Source organism: Ailuropoda melanoleuca, chromosome 7, assembly GCF_002007445.2.
Source record: "Ailuropoda melanoleuca isolate Jingjing chromosome 7, ASM200744v2, whole genome shotgun sequence".
In the NCBI taxonomy this organism is placed as follows: Eukaryota; Metazoa; Chordata; class Mammalia; order Carnivora; family Ursidae; genus Ailuropoda; species Ailuropoda melanoleuca.
Window position 1 is genome coordinate 22,089,025 of NC_048224.1, and position 20,999 is coordinate 22,110,023.

General features: G+C 37.8%; 1 long non-coding RNA gene across 2 annotated transcripts; it reads right to left on the reverse strand.

Annotated features, from left to right (window-relative positions):
- Positions 1–897: 897 nt before the first annotated feature.
- On the reverse strand, positions 898–3,670 carry LOC109491064. Of its 2 annotated transcripts, none has more exons than XR_002144460.1 (4): positions 3,608–3,670; positions 2,753–3,264; positions 1,840–1,968; positions 898–913 (listed from the first exon to the last, which is right to left on the reverse strand). It is a non-coding gene; the product is annotated as an uncharacterized LOC109491064 (long non-coding RNA). The 2 variants fall into 2 exon arrangements; XR_002144459.1 differs by having other exon boundaries at positions 3,555–3,664.
- Between the last annotated feature and the right edge of the window lie 17,329 nt (positions 3,671–20,999).

Here is a 20,999-nt window from a genome sequence, read left to right on the forward strand (position 1 = left end):
GAGGGACAGAGGAGAGGGAGAGAGAGAATCTTAAGCAGGCTCCCCTCTCAGTGTGGAGCCTGATCTGGGGCTCAACCTGACGACCCTGATATGAGCTGAGCCAAAATCAAGAACCAGACACTTAAATGACTGAGCCACCGAGGTGCCCTTTAAAAATCAATTTCTAACATTACTCAGTTCAGGAATACCCTCATGAGGCCATCTAGCACGCATGTGAACATTTATTGACACGGAGCATCATTTGCTACTCATCCACATCACAAATTCTGAATTCCTTTACTGGGCACTAAAATTTGCCTACTTATAAGTTCCTCTGTTCCTGCATCTATTCTCCAAAACGACAGGATTCTGCAATCATGCAAAAAACCTTCAGGCTTCAGTCTTTATCTCCTCAAGTCCATGATTATCAGAATGTTCAGTCAGGTTTCCTCTGACATTGTTCCCAGATATCTTTACATCTTGTTGCCACCTAAAATCTCGTTGTGCATTATCAAAGAATTATGACATATAATAACTATTTCTGGAAACAATACTCAGAAGACCATATTAGGACTAATAATAAAATAATAAATACAGTTTTGAAAAATGTACTCTATGCAGTAAACTGTGCCAAGTGTTTTAGGTAAGAAATTTTACAATTACTCCTATCTATTATTATCCCCATTTTACAAATGAGAACACTGAGGTTTGGGAAAGCAAAAAAATCATATGAGATCTAACAAGTAAGTAAGAGAACTTCAATTTTTATTCAAGTGTGTTCGTTCTCTTGACCTGAACACTGGGCTTGTATTCTGGTCTTCTGAACCCTTACAATCTCAGGATAGAGATCTCAGCAAGGCTAAGAAAGCCTCTTTATAGATTAGGATTTTTTGCTGAATAATCAAATTCCCATTCTCAGGCCTGTTTCCAGAATCTGCAAAGATAAAACATGTTACTAAGAAAACCAATTTTAGAGCAAATTGGTTAATGGCAGAACTCTACCAAATCTGATACTTTCTAAATCTATGCCCAGGACTTTGGTATCTCTAACGCATAAGAGAGTTGGTTCCCGCAGAAGTCAGTAACACATTGTTACAGACGGATACGTTTCCCCTCATTCCAACTGTCTCAGAGTTGCCTGTCTCAAAGATGTCCTATTTACAAGTCCAGATCCTGAGCCTAATTAGGTCCTGGGATACTCTGTGACCTTCCCACCCCAAGGCAGCTTGGTTGCCCTCTTCCCGTTTGAAGACACTATGGCCTGTTCCCAAGGAAGGAAAAACACATCTTTCCTCCTGTTCCAGGAGGCCAAAGATACTACTTGGAAATATCAAATCTATGCCCCTCCTGCTTCTTTTGATAGCAAGGGCTCTCTCATGTTTGAGGGCAAATGCAGTGGTACACAGTAAGAGAAGGGATCCTTCAAACCTTTGCAAGCCTTTGCAAGTCTGCAACCCAAGGCTGCCTTTTCCACACCCTTGGGTTCCAGCTACGTTCTGTCTCTATGCCTCAATTATTTTAAGGATATAAACATGGAAAGCATGTATAAAACAGGCATACGTATAAGTGATCAATCTCTCAGAAATCCTCAGAGACTGCTTTAATTCTGAGATCTTAATATTTAGACCAAATATTCTCAGATATAATTGCCTTGAGCAAGCTATACATTTCTAACGCCCCTAATTTCACCACCCCCCACCCCCTGGGTTAGGAAAATCTATATGGAAGCCAGGGCCTCTAACCCTTTTCCAGGAAAATCTCTAAGCTGGGACAAGCATTCTCATCAGTGGCAGGAGCCACGGCCTGGACTGACAGCAGATTTCTAGGTAGGCTTACATTTCCCACTTAGGAGGGACTTACAAATTATCCAGCATTGGTGGGCATCTCGTCTGCTGCTGGCTTAGCTCCTGGGCTTCTCTCCGCTTCTCTACAACTTTTTCTATCCTTTAGCATTACTCATTCACTACCATTTAATTTCTTATGTATTATCTGAGGAGAAAGAAAACCCATCTTTTACTTTGATTTTCTCACCCAGAGGAATGCCATTTGGACTGAGTGCTCGCTTTCTTTTCTCCTACTAGGATATTAGCAGAGGCCAGCCTGTCTCAGCTCAGCACACACGACCCAGGACACTTCAGTCTGGCGGTGGTGAGGGCCTGACCACCGCCCTCTGTTTCAGTCTGTTCCAGCTCAGCTCTGCCCTTAGAAGCCGACCTCTCTCCCGGGGTGTCTGTACTCCTCTCTCCTAGAACTGCTACCTCTCACCCTTTCCTTTGTCTCTGCTTTGTCCCCTGGAACCTTCCTTCTCCTTTGTCTGATCACTAGTTCTCTCAGTGGTTTCTGCTATTCTTGACCTACCCAATATCCTGTTTCAAACCCTAGTCATATTTTCTTATCCTCTGCCCTCCCCAATGTGATCCATAGGCCTTCTGATTCCCTTTGTCAAGAATTCTAGTATCCTTCTCTCTCCAGCTCATTAATATATCTTCTGCTTATTAGCATGCCCCTTTTGCACTCACAGTATAGCGAAGAATAGGAAATAGCGAAATTCTGCTTCATGATAACCTTGATTAAGTTCCTGAAAATGTTTCTTTCTTAGGTTAAACTACACTATCCTTAGTAATGCACGTGAAAACTCCAGTATCCTAGGAAACCAGAGAACAGCAAGCTGAGATTTTTACTTGGCCACTCAAGACATGGCAGCACGTCTGTTGGAAGCACAGAGTTTACTGAGCCCAGTTCAAAGCTGTCTTCTTAATCCTCAAGCCCTTACCTTGCTTCAGAGTGACAGCCACCTCCTCTTCTCTCTTCTGCACATCCCTCTCTGAAATGGAGCTGGGGATGGTGACAGAGACGCCAGCCCTCTGAGGTAAATCTTCTTGCTCTCTTTAAACCTTTGAGCTGAGAGTAACAGATGATGTGCTGCAGGGTGAGGGAGTTGCCACCTATGCCCTTTGCTCAATGTCGTCCTTTTCCACATAGGTCTCATTTGGGGGCCGAAGATGTGTATGTAGACCACTCAAGTAGGCAGCTGGGAGGAACAGTCCCCTCAGGACACCAAGGACCTTTTCTTGTGCATTGTATCCTCCCTCTAACTCATCTGCATGCCCTTTACCATTTGGACCTGTATATAAGACATTTTGTAGGCCATTGGTCTGTAGGAAAGATGTCGGTATTACAGGTGATACAAAGAAGAATCAATCAACCATCTCCACCATGATGGTGTTTTTTGAACAGGCTGCCTCCAGCAACTACAGCGTGGGAGTCATCTTGTAGACTGGTTAGCTGAGAAGGAAAAAAATGGAGGACAAATTAAATTTTATGTTTTGGAGAACCCGGGTGGCTCAGGCGATTAAGCGTCTGCCTTTGGCTCAGGTCATGATCTCAGCGTCCTGGGATCGAGTCCCACGACAGGCTTCCCTGGTCAGAGGGGAGACTGCTTCTCCCTCCCCCTCTGCCCTTCCCCCTGCTTGTGCTTTCTCTCTCTCTCTCAAATAAATCTTTAAAAAAATTTTTATGTTTTAACACACGCACACAGATATTGAATAATTACAAATTATTAGGCACATGCAGACCTCCGCTTTGGTGAAAGCCTGGCATTGGCAGGGTTTACTTCTTTTGTTCTAACCTTCTTTATTCCTGCCCATCACTGCTAGGAACCAAAAGCAGACTCTTTGGGCCAGAGCACTCCTTCAGACTGGGTCAGAAATTGTAGGGCTTCTTCATGAGAACAGTATTTGCCTACGGAGCCCTTACGTGTGCTCCATTCTATCCCCCTCCCAGTACCTTCAACTCCCAAGCTGGCAGTTATTTTTTCCTCTGACAGTTAACTTCTCAGTCTTTTCTGCTTCCAGCAAATGCCCCTGGCTCCCATAGCTTCACAGACTCCCCAGATCAATGTCTTTCTTTTGTCATTCCCCTATTCCATTACATTCCCCACATAATAGACTCGTCAGGTAAGACATTTTTTTCCCTCTGAGAAAATAGCCTCAGGATCTTGATATAATCCAAAACCAGAATAAAATATAAACCCTATCTATCCACCTACCTACCTATCTGCCTACAATTTATTCCCTGTGATACATAATTTCAGGTTTTATCATACTGGCACTTATTGAAGAGACTTTCTGTTGATATCCATGTTTACTCCAGTCCAGTCTTTTAAAAGTTAAATTCTAATCTCACTTTGGGTGATAACTTTCCAGGCTGCATTTTCCTCTTAAGGTTAGATGATTTTTCATTCTACTTTCCACTTTCCAGATCATCACAGATGAGTAAAGATGAGAAAGAAAATAAACCAACATAAAAGGCAGCAGCCATCACTCAGGTAGATAGTGAATGCATGGCAAAGTTACCTCACAAAAACTGTGGCAGATGTGAGGCTCCTACCAAGGAGTAACTTGGTTTGTAGGCTCTGTTTCTTCAGGCATAGTTGATCTCCTCTGGAAGGAAAATAATAACCTTAGCCTTTCTCCACTAAGTGACTTGGGTTTTCTGTACTCTCACCTCATTGAAAGTGTATCTCAAGGCCCTCCCATCTCTGCCTAAGAAAGGGTGCCCCAAAACTTACTTCCACACCAGCAGGAAGCTTCTCTGATATCCTCAACTTCCAGATGCTTCTCCATTCAAAAGCGTTTCATTGCAGCTGGCTTTTTAAGGCAGGGTGCACTGATCCTGTAGCTGGTTTGTTTGTGGTGCTCAGATATGTGGCTGACCACAGTTCTTTACCAAGCCTCTAAGACATCATGGGCATCCCAATTTCCAATCAACCTTTACTCTCGATGGCTGTTGGGATTTGAATATTGCCCAGGGCTCTGGAGCTCTCTTTACCTTGTCAGTTACTCCTCAGGATTCTGCCATCCCAGATTAAGTTTACATAAACCAACTGCTTCTGAAAGATAATTTCTTTTTTTTTTTTTAAGATTTTATTTATTTATTTGACAGAGATAGAGACAGCCAGCGAGAGAGGGAACACAAGCAGGGGGAGTGGGAGAGGAAGAAGCAGGCTCCCAGCGGAGGACCCTGATGTGGGGCTTGATCCCAGAACGCCGGGATCACGCCCTGAGCCGAAGGCAGATGCCCAACCAGACTCTTCTGGAGAAGCACTGCCTTCCAGCCCTCTGCCCCCCACCCCCCACCCAGCTTCAAGCAGGTCGAAGTGGCTCTGGCAGAAAAGCCTGGAAGCTTTCATCTCCTCAGTTCCATGCTTCTCAGTCCTTTTCCTGACACGGCACAGAGAGAACATCTCTTTCTAGCACACGAGAACCACCTGAAAGGGATTCAGAACTCCTGTGAGGCTGCTCTTGGCCAGAGGACTCTGGGCTGGGTGCAGGGTGCTGTGTCCCCCAGCAGGTCCAGCCTGGTGGCTCAGAAGACAGAGGAACGTGTCCGGAGGTAACCTGACCGCAACGCCCCCATTGGCAGCTCTGCCTCGAGCTTGACAGTGGAACTCAGCTGTACCTACCCGTGGTCACAGGGACAAACTGTCCCCCCCCGCCCCGGCCTGCAGCTCGTGCCCCCCTCTCCTGACATAATATGGAGACCTGGAGTGAGGGCTTCCAACTCCAGAGAGCTGAGGGAGTAGGAGGGCCAGACTTAGGGAACATGTATGTTATTAAAGGTTTTAAAAGATTTAAAAAAAAAAAAAAGGTGCCCCTGAAAGATAATTTCTTAAAGGAAATGCTCTCACTCACTTTTCATCACGTGCTTAACAACATGTGTATTTGGACCTGCATGAATGTTCAGCTTAAGGAAAAAACTACCCTCCTGGTCAGAAATACCCTACACCTTTCTATCCTCCTGCATGTCAGCTCAGGGAACAACTCTTCAGTAAATAATATAACCTCTTCGGTCACCAAAATGAAAAGAGTGAATTTTTTTTTATTTATATAATTATAGTAACATAAGAACTTATTTTTACAAAGACTACTATGCTACTGTACAAACACTACTACGTAGAAAAAGTTAAAAGATTTTATTATTAAAATCCCATCATCTTCACAATCCATTCTGTTTATATTTATCTCTTCCTGTTTTTATCCTAGTAAGGAGACGTTTATGTAGATTTTAAGTAGCATATGTGAAATTTAAAAGCTTCATTTCTTCATGTCCCATCTTCATATTTAGATAATACAGAAATTCTTCAAATTTAGACAATATTCTAAATTTCAAGTGATTTGAGTGAAAAGTAGTTTTAATATGAGAAACACTATGATGTTTATATTACATGTTAGTTTTCTTCCCTTTACTACATTCTTCAGCTCAATTCTTAGATATTAGAACATACAATGAGAGCTTGACCATTGTAATAACTACAGAATATCTTACTCACCCCTCCAAAGATGTATTATTTTTTTCACTTGCAATCAAGAGTATAGGTATGACAATTCTCATTATGTCGTGCAGTGAGGAGGAAAGTAAATGAGGGCTCCCAAGGTAAGATTGGTAAAATTATTTTTCAAATCCCCAGGTTAAGGCTCATTTTTTAAAGCAGAGCAGGTGACTATTTACCAAACTATTTTTCTAGAATTTTCCACATGCCAATTTATTTTCCAGAATCAACAGTGCTCAAAATAATGTCTAAGTGGCAGTTTGAAAATACGATCCTCTTGTCTCCCCATATCTTACCTTTGTTCTAAAAAAGAAAGCAAGTCTCAAAAATAAGTTTTCAACCATAAAAAGTGTTCTCTCCTGTGGAAACCACTGGACAACTTTATAACTTCATTTCATAAAATATTTGAACATACTAGGACATGTTTCTAAAAGTAAATATACAATATTTTTAGAATGTATATCTATGTATCCATATATAGATATCTCATCTTTACAGTATGTGAAGATTCAAACAAATGTAGACAGTGCCTGACATAAAGTTATAACAAACCACTCTCCTTGAACTCTTACAATGAGGAACTATCTGATCTCTAGAGTAGAGGGAAATCAGTCCTAAGTTCAGCTTGGCTCATGGCAAAGCCACTATGTAACAAGATAAAATTAATTTTAATAAAGTCACTTGTTCCTCTCACATTTATGTACTGCTCCAAGCTCTTCTCAACTTCTTAGTTTTCTAAACCAATCAGACAAACATGTTTGCATTTCAGGAACTACAGTCTTTTTTTTTTCAAGTTTTTATTTAAATTCCAGTTAGTTAACATACAGTATAATATTGGTTTTGGGTGTACAATATAGTGCCATTCAACACTTAGGAACTACAGTATTTAAGAAAATACTAAACAAAGATTTCAAAAGTGCTGTTTTACTTAAACTTTATGAGCCATATGTGCATAGACAGCAGTACTTTAGTTTCTTAGAAACTAACCGAAACAGATTTAGAGGAAGAAAAGTAGAAATAGAAGGAAAAGGAGACTTTCTACTTTCCCAATTAAAGATTGACTGATGTGGGGGCGCCTGGGTGGCTCAGTCATTTAAACGTCTGCCTTCCGCTCAGGTCCTGGAACTGAGTGAGCCCTGGATCAGGCTCTCTGCTCAGCAGGGGAGCTAGTTTCTCCCTCTCCCTCTGCGCCGCCCCCGCCCCCCACCCCCGCTCCTGTGCCTGCGCGCGCTCTCTCTCTCAAATAAATAAATAAAATCTTTTAAAAAATTGACTAATGTGAAGTAGTGGCACCAAAAAACGTAATGGGCTAAGTTATGGTGTTCTTTACTTACATAATTACTGTTAATATATTTATATAGTTGTATCCACAATTCCTCCGTGGGAAACCACTTGTTCCCATAAAGCAATACAAAGTGGTAGAGATATTGGCTGGACTGACACATCAGTCCTGATGCTGAATGGAAGATGACAACTAGAAATATGCACGTAAGAACCCTTGAACTAATACTTGAACACTGAATTTCAAACAGGAACAATTGGGTGAAATCAGATTGGTTATATTCAGATTTCTGCTTCTGAATACTGGTCTTGTGATTTGAACTTACTTACTTCTGTCTTTTTATGGGTGTTATGGTAAGTAACAATGAAATGCTATTTTAAGGTTCAATTCTAAATTTTGAAATTTCTTATCACGTAGTATAGGTACAGTTTTGAGGGAAATTGCAGCAAGACACCAAATCTTACCATTTTGTTGCATTTTCCAGTAAGTGGACGCAGGTCACTCATGCAATAAGGACCATACATGTGAAAATGAAGAAGGAAGGAAAAAAAATAAGAAAAGAAGGCAAAATAAAGAAAAAAAAAAGTGAGGCTTTCCCTTTAAATTATTTTCAGCCTAGCTTAAGGTAATGTGCCTCGGCTTTTTAATTTCACCTGTGAAATATTTTTGTTCCCTCTTATTGCTCCTTTCTTTGCATAAAGGCTCTATAAAATACACATTATTGTCAATATTCTTTTTTTAAAACCACTAATAATTCTCCATAATTAGGTCAGTTCATCTTATGTGCTGGTTTCTGGGCACATCCAGGGGTGTGTAGCGTCCACTTAAATCCTCATTTTCTCTCCTCATTCATGTCTCTTTTCCATTATTTTGTTCTTATCACTCTCTTCCTTGTACAAAAGTCGAAATATCTGGATGATTCCTCAGACTTTTTCTCCTTCTGGAAAGAAGGATTTAAAAACTTGCTCTTTTTTAGCAATGAAATAAAATAAAAGAAATAAAATTATTTTAATTTTTAGAAAGGGAAGTAACCCAAGTGTTTGGTAAAATGATGATTAACAGTTAATAATCAGCAGTATCAATTGATTGGAATTGATACCTAGGTTATGATTAGAGAAATCCAACTGGGTGTGCCGTACTCACCCCACAGAGGCAGGATGGATTCCGTAACTGGCTTGGAGGTTGAGATTGATAATCGCACACGCACCAAGAGGAGAAGAAAATATTTTCTCCCAAGCACGTCCAAATATGGCTTGAGAGACAAAGGAGAGGCAACTGGCTTGGGTTGTTACAGTGTCTGGGGTCACATCTGGGGTGACTTTCTGGGATGGGGCTGGGGTGGTTTGAAATTCCTACTGGTGTCCTAGGAGGGAACACAGTCTTTCCTTCAGATTCCCCAGACAGAAGAGGAAAGGGGAATGTTGGGGCCAGAAATCTGTCAGCAGTCAAATGTTACAAATGGAATCAGAATCTTCATTACAAGTGATAAGAAGGATACTAAAGAGACTTTGGGAATGGAAGAAGCTATAGAAATTTATGAACAAATAAAATAAATTAGCTTTGAGTTCAATGGTTACATGTGATTGATTACCTCTTGCCTTTTCAATGTTTTATAATTGTCTTCTTTATGTATTTAAGATACAGATGTGAAGGTTATTAAAGCTGCTATGGCACCTCTACTCTATTAACTGTTACGGCTCATTAACTCATATGGCTGGTTGGGTGCTATCCTTTTACTCCCTTATCACTCAAGGATCAATGAGAATAAGATACTCAGAGAACAAAAATTTCAGCTGAGAACATATGCAATATTAAAATGTGAATTGTGTCTGCTTAGAAAGGGCTATCCTTATAATATATAATAATTTTGTAATGAGAAGAGCCCTATTAATGAGTTAAAAATTAGTAAATTAAAAGAGCTGGGAGAATTATTTAGAATGTGAAAAGGGAAAAAAAACTGCTTAGATTCTTACCTCATACTAACACTGATGTTGATTCCAGATTTAGGATAAATATAATAAATTTTTAAAAGCTTCAAAGCTGAGAATATTCAGCTAACATAAACAGAAAATATGATATCCCAGCCTAGAAATCAGCACCCTGGGAGACTGGCAGACTTGACTCCATGAAAGTACCACCTGTGCTAGTAATAGTACTCGGGATAACAATGAGAATAAGAATAAAACCCCCATTCATCTATTTCCTAAACAGGTAAAGGGGATTAAGAGGCACAAACACTCAGTTATAAAAAAGTCCTGGAGATGAGAAGTACAGCAGAGGGAATATAGTCCATAACACTGTAATAACACTGTATGGTGACAGATGGTGAGCCCATTTATCACGGTGAGCACTGAGTAATGTATAGAATTGTTAAATCGCCATGTTGTACACCTGAAACTAATATAGCATTGCATGTCAACTATACCTCAATAATGAAAAACGAGAATAAAATTCCCACATCAAGAGATAGTCGTAATTAAAGAAAAACAAGTTGCAAAAAAAGGTGTACAATTAATATTTTATGTACTTAGAGCTTAAAATTTATAATAAGACTTCAGTAGTGAGACGAAGAAAAATTACAAACCATTTTAAATGAAGAAAACAAAAAATAGTAGGAGACATGATGATCTCAATACATAAAACAAATGCAAAAACAGAGAGAAAGCACTGGCACAGCAGTTTTTAATTACAGTAACTCAAGAAAAATTATATAATACTCTATCCGCAACAGTGTAAAGATACGGACACCCTTGTGTGCTGCTCTTAGAAACATGAACGGGGACATTTGTATAAGCAAGTTACCAAAATATACCCAGAGCTTCAAAATATATATTCATTTGTGATTCAATTTCTGCTAATAACTTAAGATTAAATAAAAAAGAAATCTAGAATAAAACAACTTCATGAACAAACACGCAAGTTATTTATAATGATGTTTCTTATTATGGAAGACATGCATAGCATCCAATATGGCATAAAAAACAAATGATTTTTAAAAATCTAACATATATCTATTATATGGAATGTAATGCATGTATTAAAATAAGATAGCCCTTATAAAATTAAGCAATAACATGAAAAATCTTAATCATACATTTTTTAAACCAAGTATACATTTGAACATTAAGGATAATCATTAGAATGTAGACTCCCTGAGGATGGAAGGGGTTTTTTTTGTTTGTTTGTTTGTTGCCGTTGTTATCGTCATTGTAGCTGACTGCCAAATCCTTATCGCGTAAAACAGAGCCTGGCAACCAAGCTGGCATTCAACAAGTATTTATTGAATTAATTACAAAGATATTCTGCCTTGCTTTAGCATATAGAAACAGACCAAATTTATTATCTATAGTCATCAATGTGTAATGAGATTATCGACACTGCCTTCATTCTCCATAACTGCATTTCAAAACCTTTTTAAATTGAAAAATTGAAAAAATAAGGTAGGAGAAGAAGGTGATGGGACCCACGTGCCTTCACCTTCCTACTGTGCAAATTTCTGGAGGTTTACATGGGTTAGGAAGTACCAAATTCAAAAAGGCAATTTACCTGGGTTGGCATAGAGGAAATACAACATTCATTATACTTTCATGATTTTCATTATTGGACATCAACAGAAATTTCAGGAAGGTGACCAGTACAATCCCACCTGAACAATTTCCAGTCACTGCCAACTTGAATATAGATGCCAGGGCAGGGCAAAGGATGACTTTAATCCTGTTAACGTAAGGCCACTTAGGACAACTCCCATTTGGGACTGCAGTAGGAAGAAGGAGATAGAGAAGAAATCTGAGAAACTGACTCACCCCTAAAAGCCTGCAAAAATTAACATAGTGGATTGAGTTTATTGAATTGGACAAATATACTTAATTGCAATGCCCTGCTAATATGTAGATTAAGGTTTTACAAGAAAAATATGATCACTTATAGAAAAAACACATAAGGATGCATTTTATTTACAACTCTTAATATAAGAGAATCTGTGACCCTGTGATACAGGAGGTTTTTTTTTTTTTAAGATTTTATTTATTTACTTACTTATTTGAGAGAGAGAGAGAGGGATCATGAACAGAAGGAGGCAGAGGGGGAGGGATAAGATCCCAAGCCAACTCTGTGGAAGCATGGAGTCCAAGGTGGGGCTGGATCCCACAACTCCCAAGACCACGACCTGAGTGACCTGGGCTGAAACCAAAAGTCTGACACTCAACCTACTGAGCCACTCAGGTGCCCCCCAGGAGGTATATTTTGATCCTATGATTCCAATAACCCCCAACTATATAAAACTATGAATGATATCTCTACAAATTTTTTTTAAAAAGCTTATTTTAAATAGTCTTATGTAAGGAGAGGGATGAAATAATTGAGTTTGTAGCTGGTTAAAGAAGAGAAAGACTATGGCTATCAGGTCTCTGTGAAAAGGACATAATCAGTGCTCCTGTAGCGGGCACCCCTACATCCCTCGGTTTGGATTACATGCATAAATATGACATTCCAGGTTTCTGTCTTCATGCTTGGACCAGACAGGTTTATCATTTTTCATTTGAATCTTCTCCTACTCTAAATAGTAGGAGTCCAAATTTACCAGAGGGAATGATCTGGAAGCTCAGTATTTTTTAAGGGTGGTATGGACTATTATGGGAGAGAATGAGTACCCTCCCTTGTGAAGTCTTCAAGAACAGACTTGGCAAATTTTTAATGGAAATATGTAAGGAATTCATGCATGAAAGGTCTGGTTACGTGCAGATCAACTAGTAACCTTATGATTGTGTATTTATGTCCTATTTGACTTTAGTTTAGAATTTAAACTCTATCAAACTAAACATTTTAAAATATCTCAATATTAGCACTGAAATGTTATGGGAAACTTGGATCTTGTGAAAATGATATGTATATGCCACATTTTGATAGATATAAATGTGTGTGTGTGTGTTTTGTGGGTATGTGTCTGTGTGGATGTATATGTGTAGAGTATAACAGAAGGAAAATACTGTTGGTCATTTTAGTTGTAGCTCAGTTTAGTTTATTTTTTTATAACAATTTTTTATTATATTATGTTAGTCACCTTACAGTACATCCTTAGTTTTTGATGCAGTGTTCCATGATTCATTATTTGCGTATAACACCCAGTGCTCCATGCAATATGTGCCCTCCTTAATATGGCATTAAGTGTTGGAATCAGGAATCCCAATTACTAGGTATAACATCCTTCAGAGTAGAGACTTCAATTATGGGGTTTTTTGTTTATTTGTTTTTCATTCTACATTACTTAGCACAGGGCCTGGTATGACATATATAATACTTATAAATAAACTGATAAATAAAAAACTATGCAATACACATTAAAAATTTTTGTCTACTTGTTGTCCTATATTCTTTCATGTTTAGACATAATTTCTTAATATTGAAAGTATTACAAAAACTTCTCTTCCTTTTTGAATAGCTCCATCATTTTGGTCTTCTCTCAAAAAATAAATTAGTTATGCCAATATTTATTAAACAGCCATACTTTGTCCTTAATTTATTATTCTTTTGCTCAATCATTATTATTCAATATTATTCCATTCAACATGCTATAAAATGAAGTATAGGAAATCCAAAATTGTCTCCCTTTTCCCTTTTCAAAATTCAAAATTTAATATGCATATTAACAATTTTATACTTAAAATGGTAGTTCATAGTATTATATAACACAGATACGATATAAAAAAATTATTATATGCTTTGAAACAGAAGAGGGATAATTTTTCCTTTTGAAGAATGGATAAGATAAAAATGAGTACTAGAATATAAAGAGATTCTGGAATAACCACTTAAAGAACCTGTAATTTACTTGGTAAGTGATGAGCAGGCTTTGAAAAGTTTAGACCAGGAGAGAAATGCGGAATCTAAAGATAGTTGATATAAATGTACTTGATAGACTGAAGTAGAAAAAGCTTGGTGAAGAGGAATAAGAAGAGAATTCTCTGTAAGCAGTAGCTCCAGCAGAAGCTGATTAGTGCCTGAATAAGGACCATGAGGCAAGACAGTGAAAGAAAATGAAGAGAAAGGCAGCCAGACTTGGGGAACTATTTGCTTTCCTTGGAATTGAATATAACATTTGGTTTTAGAGACACAAATTTTACTTTAGAGCTATTGATTTTCATCTGGATGGAAATTCTCTTTAGAATTAGGTACTACATCAGTTTCCTATTGCTTCTGTAACATAGTCCTACGAACAGTATCTTAAAAAACATTTATTATTTTATAGTTCTGGAAGTCAGAAATCCAAAATCAGCCTCACTGAGCTAAATTCAAGGTGCTGGCAAGGCTGGCTCCTTCTGCTGACTCTGAGAAGAGAATCTCTCCATAACTTTTTCAACTTCTAGAGGTCATCTTGAGAATCCCTTGTCTCATGGTCCCTTTCTTGTTCACTCCAACCTATTGCTTCTGGTGTCATATCTCCTACTCCTACTCACTGCAATCCTTCTGCTTCTGTCTTATCAGAACCCTTGTAATTACATGAGCCCACCTGAATATTCCAGGAGACTCTTTTCATCTCAAGATCTTTAACTTAATCATATCTGTGAAGTCCCTTCTGTTATATCAGGTCACCTATGCACAGGTTCTGAGGATTAGCACATGGAAATCCTTGGGGCTATTATTCAGCCATTCATAGCCATGGATTCCTGTGTTTGGGGAAGAAGTGGGGCTTGAGAGAAAGATTTGAGAGCCATTAACTTGGTCTGAGAAGTGATTCTCTGCATGTGAATAAAATCTTCAGAATAAAGTACCAAAGAGAGTTGTTAAAGAGGCATCAGAATGGCTCCAGGTAGTAGGAAGAAGACCAGGAGTTGGAGTAATGGAAACATCTAAGTGGAGCCTGGCGTGAAACTATTCAAGAAAGTCTTATGAAATGATTTGATCAACTTTGGCAGCTAATGAAAGATTAAAGGGAGAGAGCTGATAAAGTCTGACTGGATTTAGCCTAAGATGTTCTGTTCAAAGCACAGTTGTAAGTTGGGAATCAGACTGATGAACATCATGTTATAAAGTTGAGAGTGTGAATTTTTACATGATCTTGGATTACACTGAATGACAGCTCTTTTAGTTGATACACATAAATATTTGTGTGTGTGTTTATGTGGGTGTGTCAGTGATAATATTTTTGAATCTCACATTTGTCAGATTTTTGTGAGAATAAAAAGTGGTTATGTTTATGAAAGTGTTTAGTACGTTGTCATCAAATAGAGGTTTGTCACCGCAAAGCATGACATTATAGATTTTCAAAAAAGATTAACCCTTTTTCTCTGATATGTAAAACTTTTAGCAAACATAGAGAATATTAACAGAGGAAATGACACAGGACACTACATTATGAAAATAAGTTCAGCAGAAAGTCTGGTGGGTTTGTTGTAGGTATCATTGAAGCTATCCAGTTGAGAGTGACCAAGATTACTCTTGGGAGAACTTAGTAATGAGAGGTCCCAATAAACCATTCTTGTACTTCCAGAGAAACTGAATGTATGGACTGTTGACTTTTGTGATTTTTAGCTGAAAAAAAACATCTTAAGTAAGAATAGTTTAACACCCTGGCACTGATTATGATTTTTAAGATTTATGAAAATAGGATTAAAGAAACATTAATTAAGTGGAAGGGTTCCTGTGGCTCATCAGTAGAGATGGCGATGCAGAATGGATGTAAAAAGGAAAGAAGGAAACATGCAAATCACAAAGAGGTCATACTTGTTAATGACCTACTCTGTATTAAGCACGTTGCAGGTTTTAGGAATATATTATTTAATTCTCAAAACAAATCTTTGAATTAGACGTTATTACTCCCATTTATTATGCATGCAGTTAAAGGAGCTAAGCAACATATCCAAAACCACAAGGCTAAAGGACAGAGCCCAGATTTGTGTGGTTTGCTCAAATTTCATGTTTCTGCTCACATTCTCAATCAAGGGATGAAATCATGTAGAAAATTGGAAGTATAAACAAAATAGAAATTTCTTTTATCCAGGACCTGAGGACATCATAAGCAACCATAGAAAAACCAGAGGTGCAAGTAGAGATTCTTATTAAAGTCAGAATTACTTAGGTTATCCAAAAAGATATTTTGCCTTTGTATAATGATTTTTTTAAATTGCTTGAATGATAGTTATCTAAGAACTCCTTCCAGGAATTCTAGCATCAAAAACCTATATCATATTTTGGTTTGGTTAACATTTCAAAATGGGTAATATTTGATCCTTAAATAATTTATCTGTGTTTGTGAAAGGCATTACTGGAAAATGATTAAAATCATATCACTAAATTACTGACATTTGTCCTTCAAGATCCTACTGAAAATCTTACAGAGGACAAACTGCCAATAAGGACAATGTTTCAGACAAGAGAAAGACATAGAATTTAATCTCTATATTAAGTAATATCTTATATTTAATGCTTAATCAGTTGGTATATAATTGTGTCTTATAATCTTATTGTTTCATTCACCCAGGACAATAGAGTTAATCCTTAGGTTCCTGTGATATGATTTAGCTTTTTCTGAGCTGGCCCATCATCTAGAATGTGCTCCGCAGACCACGTCCACTTATGCTGTCTTCTCCAGGAAATCTTAAGTGTCTTACATCCTGGGCAGCTTTCGGCTCCGTCCTCCCCATAAAGAGTTCTATTCACAGGAGTTGTCATTCTTAGTATTACCTGGTCTGACATCCCATCCACAGTTGACTAGATCACCGACAAACTTTTGACCCAAAAGTTACCATCAGTAGGTTTATGTGGAAGGAGAGATAAGGAGCAGCTAAGTCACCAAAGTAGCTGAGTATGACAGTAGTAGTGAATTCATGTCTCCAAAGTATTTCAATAGTTGGGCCAGTTTAATAGCTTCAGAAGAACCTATAAGGTTGTCAATCAAAACATCCTCTAGTGACTTACTCAGTGGCCAACCCAAGCATATGTTAAAAAGCATGCATCTCTTTATAAGTACGTTTATATGGACTAAAGAAGCAATTCCTATGTTCTTATTTAAATATCAGAGAGAGTCTAATTTCTGCTAAGCCTTTAAGCATTTGCTGGGATCGTAAGTGAGTATGGTGGGTAACAGTTTTTAAGACATCTACTTGCTGTTCAGATTAGTGGGAAATACTGGTTTACAGAAAAACAAAAACAAAACAAAAAACAGTCTTGTCTCTATTGCTGCTGAATCTCAACACTGATTCAGGCTGAGAATCAAGCTCATTTCTCTGTTATCTATGGGTAGATTGCTTGTGAAAATTGTAGGAAAGATATCGTAAGCATTCAAACTTCCATTGCCAGGTTTGAGGGACTGAATTTTATCCCACCCCACCTCCTAAAAATCCCGGATATATTAGACTTTTAACCGCCAGTACCTCAGAATATTACCTTATTTGAATAGAGTGTCTTTACAGAGCTAATCAAGTTAAAATGAGGTCATTAGAGTGAGTCCTAATCTAGGATGATCTTATAAGTATATCCTTATAAAAAGTAGAAATTTGAACACAGACACACATACAGGGGGAACACAACGTGAAAATAGAGGGAGAATGCCATCTGCAAGCAAGGAACACCTGAAGCTACCAGAAGCTGGGAGAGAACAATGGAAGAGATTCTCAGTCACAGCCCTCAGAAGGAACCTATGCCTTGATTTTGGGCTTCTAGCCTCTAGAACTGTAAGAAAATACACTTCTGTTGTTTTAAGCCACTCAGGTTGTTATACTTTGTTATAGCAGCCCTAGAAAATTAGTCCATCAGGTTATTGTGTTTTAAACATGAGCATCTGTCAGGAAAGGCAGTCATCTGCAGCTTCCTGCCTCCAGCACAGTCATGTAAGGGTGACTGTAGACCTGGAACATTTCCTTGTTGGGAGATAAAGACCCCTCATAGCCGGTGCTGGGCTTGTCCCTTTGTGAGGGAATACCTTTCCCTGTTGCAGATGTGGTGTATACTACTTTGTTCTGCTTAAGCATGTGCATATCTATGACCCTCAGGCATGCCACAAGCTTTCTGTCTTCCAGACCCTATGGGGGAGAAGTCACCATCATTCTACTGCAGTACCAGATGGGCTGTGTGCAGTGCGTGCAGCTACATTACCCCGGTAGGCTCTGGAGTGGATCTGCTGCCCATGGATGGAAGGATCAAAGCACTCACTGCAAGTGGCTGGGTACTTCTTCACCCCTCTTGCTATAAGTAAATGTTGTACCACTTGAGCCTGACGTGCATATTGTCCATTCTCAGGAACCTTGAATCATCTTCCCTGAATTGCAGTTAGCTGTTTTTGAACCATGGCCACACAGTCTGGCCACCCAGTGAACTGGAAAATAGAATCCAAAAGCTTGGAAATGCCTGAAGACTGCATCGAAAAGTGGTACAGTAAATACTGGGCTAGGGGAGCACATCCCTTAATGTTTCTGAGTCATCAGAAATGCTGCCAGATTAGTAAGACCACTGCCTGGCTGTGTGGTAGTCAAGGAGTGTTGTCTTCCTTAATCCTTGTCTATTCTTTCAGGAAAACTTCAATCCTTAATTTATGTCTAAACCAATTTTAATGGCTTATTTGATCTATTTCTTTTCCTTTCCATTTTTCTTTTCTCTTCTTCCTCTTCATCAACATGGCAAATCATTAGTAAATTTGCAAACTACTCCCCTGGTGGAAAGAGAGGTGAGAGTTAGCTTGAAGAAACAAGATACAGGAAAGCCTTTCTCTCACAGAGCTGTGGAGGAATGCCGAAATCAAGAAACGATGTGGACAGGAACAAAAAGGCCCTCAATACCAATGATCCAAGAAAGAGAGAGAGAGAGCACAGGAAATATGTATAGATCACAAAGTTAGAGCAATGGCTCTCAAATCTAGTCTCACATTGGAACAACCTGGGGTGCTGTCAGAAGCAACCAATGCCTGGGTTCCACCCCAAAATAATTAAATCAGAATATCTGCAGGTGGGGCTTAGGTGGCACTTTTTTTTTTTTTTTTTTTACATATCTCCAGGTGCTTCTAATGTGCAGCCAGGGTAGAGAATCACTGAGCTAAAGCAAGTACAGAATTTTCATGGGCAATTATCTGGAAAAAGTGATACTATTAGATGCCTACGACTTCTTGGCTGATGTGCCAGACATAAAAATCTGAGACAACTGGACACATTTCAAAGTACTAGGCAAGGTGCTGTCTTTAACTTTAATCCTCATGTTAATGAAGCTACAGATTTTTTTGCTCTCAAAGTTAATTGACCTCTATTATTTATGTGTAGAAAATTGCTCTACTTAATGAATCCGAAAGAATGTAATTTTACATATAACCCTGAATTGAATTGATTTTAATTCTTACAATTAAGTCCCCTGTTCTCCAATATCACTATACTTTTTGATTGTAAAATATTTAAGTATAAGAAGAGCCATAATAAATACAATAAAATCTCATGGAGCTATAATTTTAAGAATTAAAAACATTATTAACACTGGTGAAGTGTCCTGGGTACCATGTCTCAATCTCTTTCACTAAACCCTAAAAATAAAATCCATCACCCTGAATTTAGTGTTTATCATTCCCATATGTTATTAACTTACGTTCTCCACCCAATGTTTTTGAAATCCATTGGTGTTAGTACACATAACTCCAGCATATTTGTTGTTTAAAAATCTCATCATATAGTTATATCATGATAATTCATTCCCTCAATGATGCTATTTAGGTTATTCTGAGTTATCGTTTTTTTAAATATGTTTATTGAGCTATAAGACTTATAAAATTCCCTTTTAAAAGTATACAACCTAAATGTTTTTTTTTTTAGTTTTTTCACAGTTTTAAAACCATCACAACTGTACTATTTTAGAGTATTTTCATTACCCAAAAGATATCCTATATTCAGTAGACATCACTTCCTTTCATTGCTAAGTGCTTGGTAACTGCTAATCTAGATTCTGTTTCTGTGAATTTGCCTGTCCTGGACATTTCATATAAATGAAATCATATAAATTTGGCCTTTAATGACTGGCTTCTTTTGACTAGTATGAAGTTTTCAAGGTTCATCCATGCCTTCACATGTACCAGTACTTTATTCTTTTTTTATTTCCAAATAATATTCCATTGTATGCCACATTTAGGTTATCATTTATCACTTGATGGACATTTGGGTTGTTGCCACCTTTTGACTATTATGAGTAATGCTACTATAAACATTCATGGACAAAATTTATGGGACATAGGCTCTTAGTTCTCTTGGGTTTATACTGCTGGATCATTTGATAACTCTATGCTTCACACTGTGAAAAACTGGCAAAATAGTTTTCCAAAGCAGCTCCACTATTATAAATATCACCAGCAGGGGTGTCTGGGTGGCTCAGTCAGTAAAGCCTCTGACTCTTGGTTTCGGCTCAGGTTATGAGCTCGTGGTCGTGGGATTGAGCCCTGTGTCGGGCTCTGAGCTTGGCACAGAGTCTGCTTCAGATTCTCTTTCCCTTGCACTTAAACTCTCATGCTGTCTCACTCTCTTAAATAAATAAATAATCTTTAAAAAATAAATATCACCAGCAAAATATGACTATTCCACTTTCTTGAAATTCTCAACATTGGTTATTATCTATCATTCTTTTTGGCCTTCCAACTGGGTATTATATGTTTTGGTATTTTCACTTTTAATTTCCATTTCCCTAATGATTACCAATGTTGAATAATCTTTCAAGTGCTTGTTGGTGGCCATTTGTGTGCCTTCTATAGAGAAATGTCTATCCAAATATTTTGCTCACTTTTTAATGAATTTGTCATTTCAGACAAGACAATCCCCACAGTGAGAGATACAATATATATCCTGCAAAGGATTCATAGTCATAATGTATAATTATTTTATTTTTATAAACCAATATAAAAGAAAATGTTTCAATAGAGAAAAAAAGCAACTACTACAACACTTTATATAAGTGAATATCCAAATGGTTAACAAAAAAAACTTATGAAAAAATAATCAAATACATTACTCATAAGTGAAATTAAAATTAAAGTCACAATGAGATACCAAGGTATAGTAAGATACGAACACACATCCACCAGAACAGCTAACATTAAAAGAGAAATGTTATCTATGATAGGATGAAAATTGAATTCTCATGTACTACTGGTACAACCACTTTGGAAAAGTGGCATATTTCTAAAACTGAATGTGCCTCATGACCTAAGCATTCCACTCCAAGTAAATATATACCCAGGAGAAATGGATATATATGTTTTCCCTTCAAAAAAATATGGGTATTCATAGCAGGACTATTACTAATATCTGCAAACTGTAAACAATCCAAAAATGTCCATAAGCAATAGACTGGAAAAATAAAGTATGGTATATTTGTCTAATGAAATGCAATTCAGAAATTAAAATAAATGATCTACAACTTCACACAATATTGAAAAATCTTACAAACATA